The 15,265-nt window shown below is 44.3% G+C and overlaps 1 long non-coding RNA gene across 1 annotated transcript in view; it reads left to right on the plus strand.

Moving 5' to 3' along the window:
• The first annotated feature begins 364 nt into the window (after nucleotides 1-364).
• LOC138283394 (uncharacterized) overlaps nucleotides 365-15,265 on the plus strand; it is a 67,453-nt gene continuing 52,552 nt past the window's right edge. The window contains exon 1 of the long non-coding RNA XR_011201233.1: nucleotides 365-396. This is a non-coding gene — a long non-coding RNA (uncharacterized lncRNA). The remainder of the gene's footprint in view (nucleotides 397-15,265) is intronic.

The raw sequence follows: 15,265 nt of genomic DNA on the forward strand, positions 1-15,265 counted from the left end.
GTGCTGTGAAACTGCCTCCCGCTCGATGTGGTTGCTAAGTAGCCACTAACGACCGTGCACAGAGAAACACCAGTAAGCAGAAAATCACAACGTTATTCCAAAAATACAAATAACGACACTCTCTCAACTCAGAGGCAGTAAGGGAAGCACTTAACTGACGAAAGAGCAGTGAATAAAGAGGAAGGACACTGACACTATATATACGGGTTGTCGGATAGTGTTATGATTGAACATTGTTTGCCATGGTGACGTGTCCCACCTGTGGTGTTGTAGTTCTTTTATTTTGCACTTTGAACACGCTGTAAATAAAAAGTGAAGAAAGATAAGGCATAATCCTCGCCTCCGGACCTGACATAGAATTTGAGTTTTTGGATGGGTGCTCTATAAGACTATCAGGTATGAACTTTTTACCGCTGACTATCTGCATTTGATATACGATTCCTGACTTCTCCCTGCCTACATATGGCATCTGTTGAAGGTTCGCTACGGACGTAGTTGGATCAATTTCAACGGTTCCGTTTTACTTTTTACTGTTGTATTTCACTTTATACGGGACGGTTTTATATGTAAGTTTTTCCAGGTTTCCTTCTGCAGTATATATCACTAGTGTTTTCCCTTTCTACTTGATCGACCCGCTATTAATAGTGTACAAACGTGCTCAGATTTTTAGTCTATCTCATTACTGTTTTCCTTTATACTCAATCGATCCTCTACTAATAATACACAATGTTAGTTTGTCCAAAGTTCTCACACAGCGGATTGTTTACATAAATTAAGTTGGCCCGTAAACATTTCATGATGTACAATTTGCTATTTATTATTACTATAACAACCCCAATAACTATTTTCTGAACCCTATTATTTCCTTGAAGCTTTTCCATTTTTTCATTATAACTCATTTCTGAATTTTAAACATATGTTCTTTCTCTCTACATCCCCTTATATTTGCTTTTGTTTTCTGGACAGAGGACTTATCATGGTCTTACAACCTTCCTACTTTTGATGTTCTTTTTACCTTATACCTGAGATGGCTCACCAAGTCTAAATGACTCGCCAGAAGGGCCAACTTATTTTGGAAGCACCTATACGAACCTTTCATTCTGTATATTTGGACACAGGTACTTATACTAGCAATCTTGCCATCTGCAATTTTTAACTCCAGCTGTTACTTTCTGGATATCCAATTTTTAGTTGACGTTTTTATGTTCACGTTACAGCTCTCTTATACTATTGATTTAGCCGGACATGGATACAGCCTTTTGACATCCTAGGTAGGTTGAATATCTCGGCTCCATAGGTTTCTGGTTCACATTACTTTTTTCAACACAACATAGGGCCTACATCTATCTTAATATAACTTACCTTTACCCCCTCATTTTTCACGCCTCGTGGTGATCTAGGAAGCAATAATTGAAGATATTCTTGATGGATCGCACACTTTCCTCTTGGTGTTCTGTACATGTGACAGGCTTTTTCACTTTCAGAAGGTACAACATCCCTCCTCTCACCTTTCTTTACCTCTATCATGTCTGAGTGTCTCCAAACTCTTTGCTAATATTGTAAAACACATGTTCACATTATATTTTACATCCTTGAAAAAATCACTGTGTGACGAAACACATGTTGGCTGTTTATGAATATGTGTATGATCAAAGGCAATCACTGTATATTGCACTGTGGTCTCAGCTGTATAGGTGCCAGATGGACCCTGGGCAGGGGGTAGGCATCTCCCTGTAAGAGAGGCCAGATCTGCATACCAAAGGTGGTGTACTCCTTGGAATGCAGGTCATCCTGTGGGAGGGATATTCCACACCCCAGCCCGAACAGGATTTTGTTTCTGACCTCCAGAGAGTGAAGGATCTCACCCTGGGGATCAGATTCTCATCTGTTGGTGGCGGACTGGCCAGAACTGGTCAGTGAGCTCACCAGCAATTGTTAGGTTTTCAAGTGGCACCCCTAAAGGGCCCTCTGGCTGCATGTATTGATGACTCAGTCACTGGATTCAGTGAGGGTTTAGTAATACGAGATGTTTGATACCAAACATCCCTAGTTTCAGTGAATCCATCATGTAGCTGGGGAACTCAAATTGACCTGTGACCAGCAGATGTATTTAAAATGGCTTCACTGCACACTTACTATGTCTAAGAATCGATGAAGACATAGCAGGGGCATATCTGCTCTTGCAGATATGCCTACACATGCAATGTAATACATCCTGCCTTAGGGATGTAAGGCCTGCTTTAGGGGTGACTTACAGATATTACAGGCAGTGTTTTAGGGGACATGGCACACAGTGTGCGCCATGTTGTGTTTTCACTTTTGGGAGCACCTTGTCACGCAGCCTGCAGTGGCAGTCTGCATGAGGTTGGTGCTGGGTCCCTAACAGTGGCACAACTTGTGCTGCAGGTCTAAGGGGCCCTCTTCAGTACTCATGCCCTGGGTGCCAGGGGTACCAATTACTAGGGATTTACAGAGGTGCTGAAGGTCCTGGCCACTTGAGGATCAAGTCTTGTTTTGGGGAAGGGATACTGGCACTGGGGACTGGTTAACAGGAACCCAGTGTAGGAGGTTGGCTCGCTTTATGGTGTGGCACTCTATACTGAGTCCAGGCAACCCTTAGGGATAGTGTTTAGGTGTCCAGAGAGAAAAAGCGCTCTAGAGGGTAGCTGTGGTGAGCAGCAAAAGCTTATCTAGGAGTGTAAGGCACTTGCAATACCACAATAATCAGTCTGTAACTGTTCACAAGAAAGAACCACACAAAAAAATAAATGTTTCTTTATTAAAACACTAACGTTACTCTAACATTGGTATATCTCCACCTGGAGATATCAACACACACAAAATATACCGTTAGTAATAATCAGGAAAAGCATAAAAATACATGAGGGTTTATGAGGGGGGAAGGGGCAAACCATATACTAAGGATGTGGTATAAGAATGGAGGAGCCCAACAAAGGAATGTTTTATGATCCTAGGGGATGGGGGAGTAGGATATCACTAGAGGTAAGCATTAGAAATCCCACATGTGTCTGGGTGCAGAGCTGTTATCAAGCTGGGTGTCCTATAGGCTAACACAGGATTGTTGCTATTGGATTTTTATAGATTCAGGACCCTTCCTAGTGGACCCCAAGGAAACCAGTTGGCACAAAGAAGGTTGGAGAGTGCCCCCACCAGTGGATACCAAGAAGACCGGAGTACCTACACCGGGGAGCCCGTGTGCATAGGGGTGAATCGGCTCCGTAAACCCTCTTTGAAGTCACTGGAAGCCTCGGTTGTCGAACTGCTGATGCGATCTGTGGACCAGGCCGGTGAAACCAAAGGGTGAATTACGGATATGAAGAACCTGGAAAAGAAGGGAACAGTGTCCAGACCACAGAGAAATGTCCAAGCAGTGCAGATAGGCAATCCCCACTCTCTTGGAGGTGAAGTTCCTATAGGGCGGTGAAGGAGGGAGTCCGGCTGCGGAGTCTGGGGGATGCAGGCGATCCTTGGAATCACTCATGAGCTGCCCCAAGTCCGTCACCGGATTGCAGGAGGGTCAGTGGCCAGCAGGACCACCAACAAGCCTTGGCAAATGCAGACAGCTGATGTAGGGAAGATTGCAGGTTTTGGAGGATCAGCAAGAACCTAGTGACTCAACTCTAGTGGGGGAGTCAGGGCAGGCCTTCAGCAGTGAGTAAAGCCAGACGGAGTTTGTGGAGCCACCATGAAAGACTCACTGGTACCAAACCCAGGGAGTCACAGGGAGGACTCAGCAGCACAAGAAAACAGGAGTCCCACATCGCAGGAGATGCAGAGTGGATCTGAATCTGGAGTTGCAGAGTGCTGGAGGCTGAGGCTTCTAGGGGCTTGAAGATCTCTTGGGGGAAGAGCAAACAAGCATTGGCAAGTGCAGCAGTGCACAGAGGTTCCATTCCAGTGGCAGCAGCAAGGGCCCACTGTCTCCCAAGTTAGTCAGAAGACAAGTTGGACCCAGAGAGGACCACAGAACTACCACTTGTGCGTAGAGCCTTTATGTTGTCCGTGGGGCAGCAGGTTCCACCAACCAGTCGTCATTATCTTAAGGTGTCTGTGGATGCAGGAGAGTGACTCCTTCACTCCAAGGGAGATTCCTTCTTGTTCCTTCAATACAGGCAGAGTCCTTGTGACCTTGGAGGGTGCACAGCCATTGATGTTTCAGAAATCTTGCAAGCGCTGGAAAAACAATGTTGCAGTGGAAGCCCTTCCAACTGGATACAGGCTTGTTTCAGTTCCAAAAGCAGACCAGCAGTGGTTCGGGAGACCAAAAGCAGAAGATGTCTTGCAGAGAGATCCTGGAGGAGTCTTGTTCGACAAATCTGAGGACCCACAATTGGGGGGAGCCCTAAGTAACCCTAAAAGAGGGTTGGCCACTCTCAGAAGTGACCCACCTATCAGAGGGGGTTTAGGGACATCATCTACCTGGCCTAACCAGTCACATGATCCCAGGGCCTATGCACATTTTATTTTCAAGATGGCAGAATCAAGTGGCCACCTGGGAGAGCTCTGTGCACCTCCCTAGGGAAGGAGCTGGACAGGGGGTCGTCGCTCCCCTGTCCTTCGTGTGGTTTCGCACTAGAGCGGTAACCAGGGGTTTCTGAACTGGTGCAAACTAGATTAGAAAGTAGGGCACCAAATGTGCCCTTCAAAGCAGTCTGGTGGTGCTCAGAGGTCCCCCCCATGCCAGTCAAGTGACAGCTATTTCAAGGGGAGAGGTGATCACACCTCTCTCTTGCAAGAAACTCTTTGTTCTGCCTTGCTCTGCTTGAGTTAGGCTTATCAGCGGGAGGACAGAACAGTGTCTGGGGTCTGTAGCAGTGTGGGCTGGCAGCCAGACCCCGTAAGCCTGCACAGGCAGAACTGGGGGGTCCTCTAAGCAACCCCTAGAGTACATGGGATCATGAAACTAGCACCGGAGTCAGTGTAGTTGCATGATTCCAACATGGTTGATACCAGACCTGCCTAGACTCGGAGAAGCCATTATTGTAGTTGGACCACTTGTGTTGACCAGTGTCCACTACATACCTTAGGATTAGGATTCCCTCCAGTTACAAAGCCCAGTGAATGGAGTCTGGGGTGGTACCCTCACACTTAGGGACATGCACCCTGCCCTTGGGTGAAGGGACTAACAGAGGGGTGACTTACAGTATCCAAGTGCAGTGACCGTGATATAAGGCAAGCCTTATATATGAAGTGAAATGTGCATGCACCATCTCACACAGGATGCCAAGGCAGGCCTGCAGACAAATTTTGCATGGGCTATCATGGGTGGCATAATACATGCTGCAGCCCAGGGGAGACCCATGGTGCACCAATGCCCTGGGTACCTAAGTACCATATACTAGAGGCTTACATGGGTGCACCAGTATGCCAATTGTGGGTGTAAAAGTTTACCAGCAGCCACGTTTAGAGGAGAGAACAGAGACACTGGGGTCCTGATTAGCAAGTTGCCAGTGTACTACAGTCTAAACACACTAACACCAGGCATAAAGTGGGGGTAGCTATGTCAGAAAGATGCTACTTTCCTACATCCCGGACACTTCAGTCAAAGTTGCATCAAAATACAGGCAAAAAGGGTGGGGTACTGCAACCAAAACCCAGCTTCTTTCATTGGGTTTGCCATTAACCCCTTGGGTGTCATGGATGAGCTGGTCTCGGTTGCCGTGTGCCAAGGACGAGACCAGCTCTCCCTGCAACCAGCTCAAGGGGGAGGAGTGGTAGCGCTCCTCTCATGGACCACCCACCCACACCCCCCGGTCAGGGATGACAGGGGAAGCGATTTTCCTGTCACCCCGACCTCCCCCTCGGCGATCTCATGACATTGTCGCCCTCACAGCATGCCAACATCATCACATGCTGCCGGGGACGTGCTGGAAGCATTTGCTTCCAGTGCGCCCAAGAAGAAAGACTCGTTCTTTTTTAAGTCTTTCTCCTGGGGGTGGGTTTGGTGGGGAAAACAGACACAGGGGAAAGGAAAGAGTTTTTCCTTCCCCCCTGAGCCTGTTTTGAATGGATTCCTGCTTCATGATTGCGAGCCGCGATCTTGGAGCAGGAATCCAGCCACTAGACACCAGGGGTGTTTTCTTGTTGATTTAGGGGAGCAAACCTTTAGACATAGGTCAATGCCCTGGGGGCAATATTGGATCCATGTTTCACCCACCTGAACCTCCGGGTGCTTGATTAACTTTTTTTTCGGCCGATCTGTCCCCCGGGGGAGAGGGGGGGGTGGAAACCCACTAGACACCAGGGATTCATTTATAATTATGTTTTAGGGCAGCGACCCCTTGGGCAAGGGTTGCTGCCCTGGGGTCAAGATTTTTTTGTGTGTTTTGGTCCCCCGGGGCTAGATCGGCCACCAGGCTCCAGGGATCTGTGTGTGTGTGTTTTTTGGGTTTCTTGGGCAAGGGTCACACCCTAAAGGGGGCACATAACACTTGGCCACTTCTGCCCCCCTTAGGGGCAGATCGGCCAATTGTTTTTAGGCCCATCTGCCCCCAAGGAGGGAAGAAGCCACAAAGACACCAGGGATTTTTGTAGTTTTTTTTTAGGGTGGGGCAGCCCCTTGAGCAAGGGTCACCACTCCAAAGGGGGGCACATAACCGTTAGCCATTTCTGCCCCCCTGGGGGCAGATCTGCCTATTATTTTTAGGCCCATCTGAACCCAAAGGGGGCAGAAACCACTTAGGCTCCAGGTATTGGTGTGTGTGTTTTGTTTGGGGGGCACCCCTTGGGCAAGGGTCGCTCCCCATTGGGGGCACATTGCTGTTGACCATTTCTGCCCCCCCACCCCTTGGGGGCAGATCGGCCTATTTTTGTAGGGCCCTTTCTGCCCCCAGGGAAGATTTCTTTTAAAAAAAGAAGGTGGGAATATGGCCATACCCACACCCCAAATAAATGGGGACAAAGTTGTTCTGCCCACTGGGGGCAGATGGGGTAATGAACCCTGATCCACTTCCCAGGGGGGAGGGGACAGAAAGCCTACTAGATGCTAGGGAATTAAAACAAAAAAAAAAAGAAAGTGGGGTTGTGGCTACCAACCAGCAGGGCATGGTTATGCCCCCACCCCAACTGAAGGGGTAACAGTCTTTCAGCTCCCCCCTGCACACTAAAAGATCTTATCCCAATGAAAAACAAGAGGACATTTGATTATTTTGGATTTTGATTTTACATTTGGCTAACTCTTAAAATCGTCTCACTTGGAATGGTGAGGACTGCACATTTTGGACTTTGGGACTCTGCCATGTAGAAAAATCTATGAAATCTAGACACATCTGAAAGCTAGACATTTGGTGAGTCCAGGGTGGTGTACCTCACATGCACCCCGCACCATTTTCTTACCCACAATTCCCTGCAAACCTCCAACTTTGCCCGAAATTACACATTTTCCTCACATTTTTGTGATTGAACCTACTGGAATCTGCAGGAATCCACAAAATTCCTACCACCCAGCATTGTCACATTTATACCGATAAAAATTCTGCCCCACTTGTCAGCCTAAACATGTTTTTTTTTCCAACTGCCCTTTTGGACCCGCTTTGGTTCCCTCTCAATTTCGACATGTTTGTGGCTCTTCCCTGTCACAGGAACTTGGCTAACCTACACAAGTGAAGTATCATTTTTATCGGGAAACGTTGGGTGGTAGGAAATTTGTGCCGGTGCGGTGATCCCACACAGAAATGTGAGGAAAAAGTGGTTTTTTGTGCTAAATTTTGAGGTTTGCAAAGGATTCTGGGTACCAGAACTGGTGAGAGCCCACCAGTCACCCCATTCTGAATTTCCCTTGGTGTCTAGTTTTAAAAAAATGTATACGTTTGCTAGGTTTCTCTAGGTGCTGGCTGAGCTGGAGGCCAAAATCCACAGCTAGGCACTTTGCAAAAAACAGGTCAGTTTTCTTTGGGAAACTGTGATGTGTCCATGTTGTGTTTTGGGCATCTCCTGTCACCGGCACTAGGCCTACCCGCACAAGTGAGGTACCATTTTTATTGGGAGACTTGGGGGAATAATGGGTTGAAGGAAGTTTGTGGCTCCTCTCAGATTCCAGAACTTTCCATCACCAAAATGTGAGCAAAGTTGTAGTTTCTTGCCAAATTTTGAGGTTTGCAAAGGTTCCTGGGTAACAGAACCTGGTGAGAGCCGCACAAGTCACCCCATCCTGGATTCCCCTAGGTGTCTAGTTTTAAAAAATGCACAGGTTTGGTAGGAATCCCTAGGTGTTGGCTGAGCTAGAGGCCAAAATCCACAGCTAGGCACTTTCCAAAAAACACGTCAGATTTCAATGTAAAAATGTGATGTGTCCATGTTGCATTTCCTGTCGCGGCACTAGGCCTACCCACACAAGTGAGAAACCATTTTTATTGGGAGACTTAGGGCAACACAGAATAGAAAAAGACATGTTATTGCCCCTTGTCTTTCTCTACATTTTTCCCTTCCAAATGTAAGACAGTGTGTAAAAAAGAAGTCTATTTAAGAAATGCCTTGTAATTCACATGCTAGTATAGGTACCCCAGAATTCAGAGATGTGAAATAACCAGTGCTTCCCTACACCTTATCATGTGCCCATTTTGGAAATACAAAGGTTTCCTTGATACCTATTTTTCACTCTTTATATTTCACCAATTGAATTGCTGTTTACCCAGTATACAATAAAAACCCATGGCAAGGTGCAGTTAATTTATTGGCTCTGGGTACGTAGGGTTCTTGATGAACCTACAAGTCCTGTATATCCACACAACCAGAAGAGTCCAGCAGACATAACCATTTATTGCTTTTAAAAATATGCCATAGCTGGAAAATGTTATAGAAGAAAACGTCTACAGAAATGGCTCTTTTTTCACCTCAATTTCAATATTTGTTAATTTAGCTGTTACATTCTGTAGGAAAACCTTGAAGGATCTAAACAAATGACCTCTTGCTGAATTGGGAATTTTGTCTACTTTTCCAAAATGTTTAGCTGTCCGAGATCCAGCATTGGTTTCACACCCATTTCTGTCACTAACTGGAAAGAGCCTGAAAGCACAAAAATAGTAAAAATGGGGTATGTCCCAGTAAAATGCCAAAATTGTGTTGAAAAGTGTGGTTTTGTAATTCAAGTCTGCCTGCTCCTGAGAGCTGGGTAGATGGTAATTTTAGCACTGCAAACCCTTTGTTGATGCCATATTCAGGGGAAAAAACACATGGTTTCTTCTTCAGCCCTTTTTTCCCATTTTTCTGAGGAAAAAAACGAACTTTTAGCTGTGTTTTGGCTAATTTCTTGGTCTCCTCCAGGGGAACCCACAAACTCTGGGTACATTTAGAATACCTAGGATGTTGGGAAAAAAGGACGCAGATTTGGCGTGTATAGCGTATGTGGACAAAAAGTTAAGAGGGCCTAAACGCAAACTACCCCAAATAGCCAAAAGAAGGCTTGGCACAGGAGGGGAAAAGGCCTGGCAGCGAAGAGATTAATTGCATTTTATTGTTTTGTTCTTTTTTTTGTCACTTAACAGAGAGACCTAAGTTCCAACGGAGGGCAGTGAAATACTCATGTCGGCATGTCCTTAAAAATATTCTTTCAGCTGTCCCTGAGTGGCACGTTTTCTCGTATCGGCTGGCCAAAAGGACATCTGTCCTTAATAAACTAAAATTGGGATTATCCTCTGTTTACCTTGTTATCTACTAGAAAGTAAATGGGCATATATACTGTGCTTTAAACAACATTTTAAATAAGTAAACAGCCTCTGTGATCAGATTAGTAATCATAATTAAACATGCACATCAACTGTAGATAAATATGTACGTCACTGACAAATTCCTAGTTCATCTCATGTGACCATGATCTTAGTTAATGTTATAGGCCAATGCCAACCTTTCTTCTTCACATTTGGGTGTATAAAACCTGCTTTTCCAAACCCACACTAGCCCTGAGTTGACATTTAGATAACCGAGACCTCATGTTCTGCCACATAAGAGTATCCAAGAAGCGAAGGGGTGGTGTAAAATTGAACAAGCTCCTGGTAGCAGCAGAAAGGTGAACTCAGGAAATTGAAAAAATAGAGATCCCAGGCAAATCAGTATTGAAAGTGGAGCGGTAGATTCATGCAACCCTGTCTCAAAATCACAAAAAAGATAAATGGTTTTGGTTGAGACTGGAGCAGCTGGGATATGATGGCGAGTGAGGTATGGATAGAAATACTTTGACTGTTCTCCTGGATCAAGATGCAAGAAACTCCAAGGCACTAAGATCATATAGAGCCTGATTTAGCGCATTGTATCCAATTACATGTGTAATACGGCGGAAGGGATATTTGTGACATTTGTGACGGAGTAACTTGTCCACCGAACTCTAAATCAGGCATTGTAGTCGTGATTCTCTTGGTGCTCTCAGTAGAGATTTAAGGTGAACAACATTGCCACTCCAATTGACTTACTTTGGACGCATGGCTTTAGTATGCTCGTTCTGCATATTGGGTCTACTTAGCAGGGCCATACTCACAGGAGGGCCCAGCAGGGCCAGGCGAGCCCAAATTTCTCTCTGGTCCCCCTAAATTTGAGCAAATTATTACTTGGACTTTTAAAATGTGTTTATTCTTTTTTTTTTTACTTTTTATAACTATCCTTTTTCAATGATTTGACTGTTTGGACCGAGCAGCAGATCTGCAAACAAACATGCCACAGAGTCCTTGACTCGACATTTATAAATACCGTGCGCCACACCTACACTCGTGTGTAGGGCGCCCTTGCGAGGGAGCTGGGTAATGCCGCAATGGCTGGCGGGAGCGTCTTTGCATTCACATCCATGCTGCATACTGTTGGCTGCGCCAACTCGGTGTAGATGGAACAGAAGCAAAAATGCTTAGTGGATCCGCAAATAAAGCAGTGGGCTGGTGCAGCAGTGCTGTTTTAAACACACCCCTGCCTTTTTCCTCACTGTGCCAGCAATAATTTAAACGTCTGACATCATGAGTCCTTACACCACTCCCAGGCCGGAAAGAAGAAGGAGAAAGCTGGCAGAGGCAGGTCGAGGGATGAATAAACTCGTTTTAGAATCTGCTAACTTGTCATTAACTGGAGCAGAATGAGATATCTCAACACACGTTTGATGGTTTTGCAGCTGCAGAGACGAAACAACAAAAGTTTTTTTCTAAACATTATATACCATGTTGCTTGGATGAAATAACTTGCTTTCATAGTTAAACATGATTAAACAACTAGTAACACTCTTTAACGTGCATTTTTGTGAAGTGGGATGAAAACAAGGTGGGGGAGCCTCTAAAATAAACGTGACCATTCAAATGTAACTAATATTTTTTTTCTATGTCATTAAGGCCTTTGCTTAAAACATGTAATCCAAAAGCCTGTGCTTAACAGAACATGCCACCTAACAAGTATATAGACATAAAAATCACATCAAAGAAGAACCCAGACCTATTAGCTCTCCCAGTGCCTGTTAGCAGTATCAATTAACTTGGCAACAACAATGATTTTGTTGGGAAGAAGAAGAGTAAAAATGTGAGACTTTAAATTAACAATTACCAAGGTCTATGGAAAGGATAGTGGTATTTAGTGTGCCTCAATGAACCCTTTTAACCCCTTTACTTTCTTCAGCAGTTTCTGCAGGCTCATTCCAATAGACTCTAACGTTTTTTGCCCTCCCCATCTCTCCGAAATCCTCCATTTACATATCTAAGAAGTCGTCTTTTTCCTCTTCAACACCATTTTCACTCTTTCTTACACGTAATTCCTTTTATGTCCCACACTTCATTATCTCTCCTGCAATATAAACCACCCACTCACCTATAAAGACCTCTTTTTCTTTTCTTTTGGTGCTGTCAGTATTTCCATAGTGGACCACCCCTTCACACACTTTACCACAGAATTACAAATACAGTGGGTACATATGTGACCATTGCTAGGCGTGCTCCGCAGAGAGGCCAAACACTGAGGACCATATTTACAAGCAGCCTGCGCCACCGGTGCGTCACTATTAGTGATGTACCGGCGGTGCAGGCTGCTGACCCATATCAATTCTGCATAGCTTTTCATGGTCTTGTAGATATGGAGTAAGGCAACACAGTGTAAGTTGCTGTGTTGCCCTACTTTGCGGCAGGAAGGCGTTTCCATGGGTGTTGCTTGGGTGTTCCCATGCAACATCCATGGATTTTGACGCATTCCCAGATTTGCAAGGTTTTGTAACCCTGGGAATGCATCAAAAGCCTACGCCACCCCAGATTTAGCGTAAGAGTGATGCAATGGGGAGAAATATCCTTATTTCTTCCAGTTTGTTCTTCTTTCAATGTGTGCTGCATTCTGCAGCACACATAGAAGGAGGAAAGCGCCACCATTGATTGTTTTTGTGCAGGAAGTTGCCCCTTCCTGCACAAAAACAATCATCCCCACAATGCAGGCACCCTTGCACTACAGCAATTTCTGCACCAGCACAGGGGGAGAGGACATAAATGTGCCGTATCTTGTAGATACAGCACATTTCTTCCCTTTCCCGGTGGTGCAGGGTGGCGCAGTACTACTGTGCCTTGTAAATATGGCCCTGGATGTGAATGTAGTCTGCACACCTCTATGATGTTCTGACAGCCACTGTGGGAAATTCACACTGCCTGCAGCTTCAGCATAAACAGTTGCGCACAACCTGAATTTTGCCGGATACTTGGAGACTCCATTCACAGTCTCAAAAGTTATGTGTTGCATAATAAAAAAAAACTACACGTGAAGCTCAACATCTGGAAAAAAATAGTACTTTTAGGGAATGTAACATGAAGTAAAACATGTCAAATGTAAACAGACACTTTGTCGCTGACATGGATTACCTCATGGATTTTTACAGTCATTACTCAGTGGTTTTACCTGTAAAGTTAAAGACATGTGTTTATGGCCCAAAATGGACCCATTTCAAAATCAGTATTTAACTTTTGCCAAGTTTACAATCCAATGGGTCCTGATTCGAATGTCAGTGACCCAAAGGGAAGCTGTTGGCCCACTTAAATTTGAGTACAAGGCTTGTACCAAAGACCCAGCTGCACAAGCATCTTTAAAAAATGATTTACAGTTATGTACATGTATTGTGTTGAAATAGGTGTCACTCCCAACACAAGTAAGTATACTACTACAAGGTCCACCATACAGTACCAGAAAACGGATGAGCTCTTGAAGCCCAACTGCAGATATAAGTGTTGGCGTGTCTCTCTTTTGCTTTGGTTAGGCTCAGTGTGCAGCTAACTATCTGTGAATTAGGTTTGTTAGTTGAACTACATGTAACACTTGATAGGTCTGTTGTGGAGTCGAGGATGATTGCACAGGACATCCCATGGACACAGCAGCACTGTTGCTGAACTTCATTTCCCTCCTCTTGTGGTCTTGTGCACACATCTGCTTGATCATAACAGCAGGGGCCATGTCATGTGTGACACCTTCAGTCAGTCAAGTCTTTTTGCCAACAGACAAATTCTTTCTGGGACTCGCAATACACTTTTTGCCATTTTAAATAGGGTATTTCAAGCCTCAGAATGAAAGTGAAGCTGGAAAGAAGGCTAAGACTATCTGAAGGTGTAACACACTCAATAGGGTCAAGTGTTCATGGCCTGAAATTACCCATTGCAATGTCTGCTCAGTTTATTTTTGATTATTGCATGTAGCCATTGAGCTTTTGCTTACTGATGATTTTGTGAAAGGTCACCTCAGTTTCAGTTCCTACTCTTAAATGTGCCCAAAGCCACAGCTATCTTTGATAATAAAAGTGATTGCTAATATGTGTCTTATAATGTTGATGCTTAATTTCATTGCCAGATGTTTATTAGGGTCTGTCAAATATAATGCTTTATAATACTTTTGTACTCTGTTGTAACCGCTGCCTAGCCATATTATTAAGTGTGAAGTCTCACTCTGGTGGAGAACAGCTTCTGATTCTTTCCATAGTGCTGAGAACCTAGAGGGATCAAAAGTATAAAACAAGTAGCTTGAAATATATCATATTAAAACCTTTATATGTAAAAACCTTTTAGTTACAAAAATAAGCTTAAAAACGTCTTTGAGTCTGAAAAAAGTTAAAATGTTAACTCTAATAATAACATGAGATCGCATTTAAGTGGGCTAGAATAAAAGAAATATGGACTGTTCATACTGCTGCTTCAGGCGTTCAGTCTTCAGGATTTTATAGTTGATTGTGGCTGGATGTGTTTCGCTGACAGGAACGCTTTGCCTTGTTTCTCCTTAGTCCTTCACACTAATAGATGCTTGTAACCCTTGCATCATCTTTCCTCCTATTACATAATTTTCTTCAAATCTGAATTACACAGGTCATTTGAATTGGGATGCTACTGCCCATTGGTTCTGCACCATGTTATAATGAAGATCCCTCTTAACTGGCTCTGTGAGACTCAAAATTTGTACTGATGACTATTAATGCTTTTGGACTTCTTTTTCCTATCATTATTCATTCAGACAAGTTGATTCCTTTTGCCGGCAAACATGTTTTGTTTTGATATTCAATGTTAAACCAAAAACCTTATACAAAATTACTCTTGAAATTGTCTGTTGGTTCACATGCACTAGTTTTACCTAGCACATGTACTAATAATATGTTCTGTGCTCCTACTGAAGTGCATTTACTGCAGCACTTCTATTGTTGTTTGGAAACATTTGTATTAAATGGCATCTTTGCTTTACTCATAATCAGCATTCATTTTGTACAAGTGGTTGTGTTGTACTTTACATGGCCTGCTGGCATACCCTAGTTACCCTCAAGTATGTGTGTGTCTAAAGCACTACATGCTTAATTGGATCAGTTTAAAATATATTCCAAAGAAGCAAGTTTTTCTGCTTAACCCAGATTGCTCAGGTTCTTAGGCTTACTAGAATAAAAGACAAAGGCAAACAAACACATTGCAAGGGTACTACATTACCTTTCACTTCTTCACTTGCTTTTCTACCATTTAGAGGTGTAGCAGAATGAGGGATGGAGTGGGTGGTCAAGGTGGATTGTAAGGGGAGTTTTATAACTAGTATTTAGTTTTCCTGAAAGTTAGTATTAGAGCAGATGAGAAGAAATGGGAGACAGTTTTCCCATTAGCATCTGCAGTATTGAATACAAGGGACATTATGAAAACCACAGATTCAGGGAGGGAAGTGGGGGCTCATCTGAGGGGTTGGGCATCTCCACTGGCTGGAGTGTCCTGGGGCATTGTAACACCAGGCTGGAGCCTTTGAGGCTCACCGCCAGGTGTTACAGTTCCTGCAGGGGGAGGTGTGAAGCACCTCC

Source organism: Pleurodeles waltl, chromosome 3_1, assembly GCF_031143425.1.
Source record: "Pleurodeles waltl isolate 20211129_DDA chromosome 3_1, aPleWal1.hap1.20221129, whole genome shotgun sequence".
Lineage (NCBI taxonomy): Eukaryota > Metazoa > Chordata > Amphibia > Caudata > Salamandridae > Pleurodeles > Pleurodeles waltl.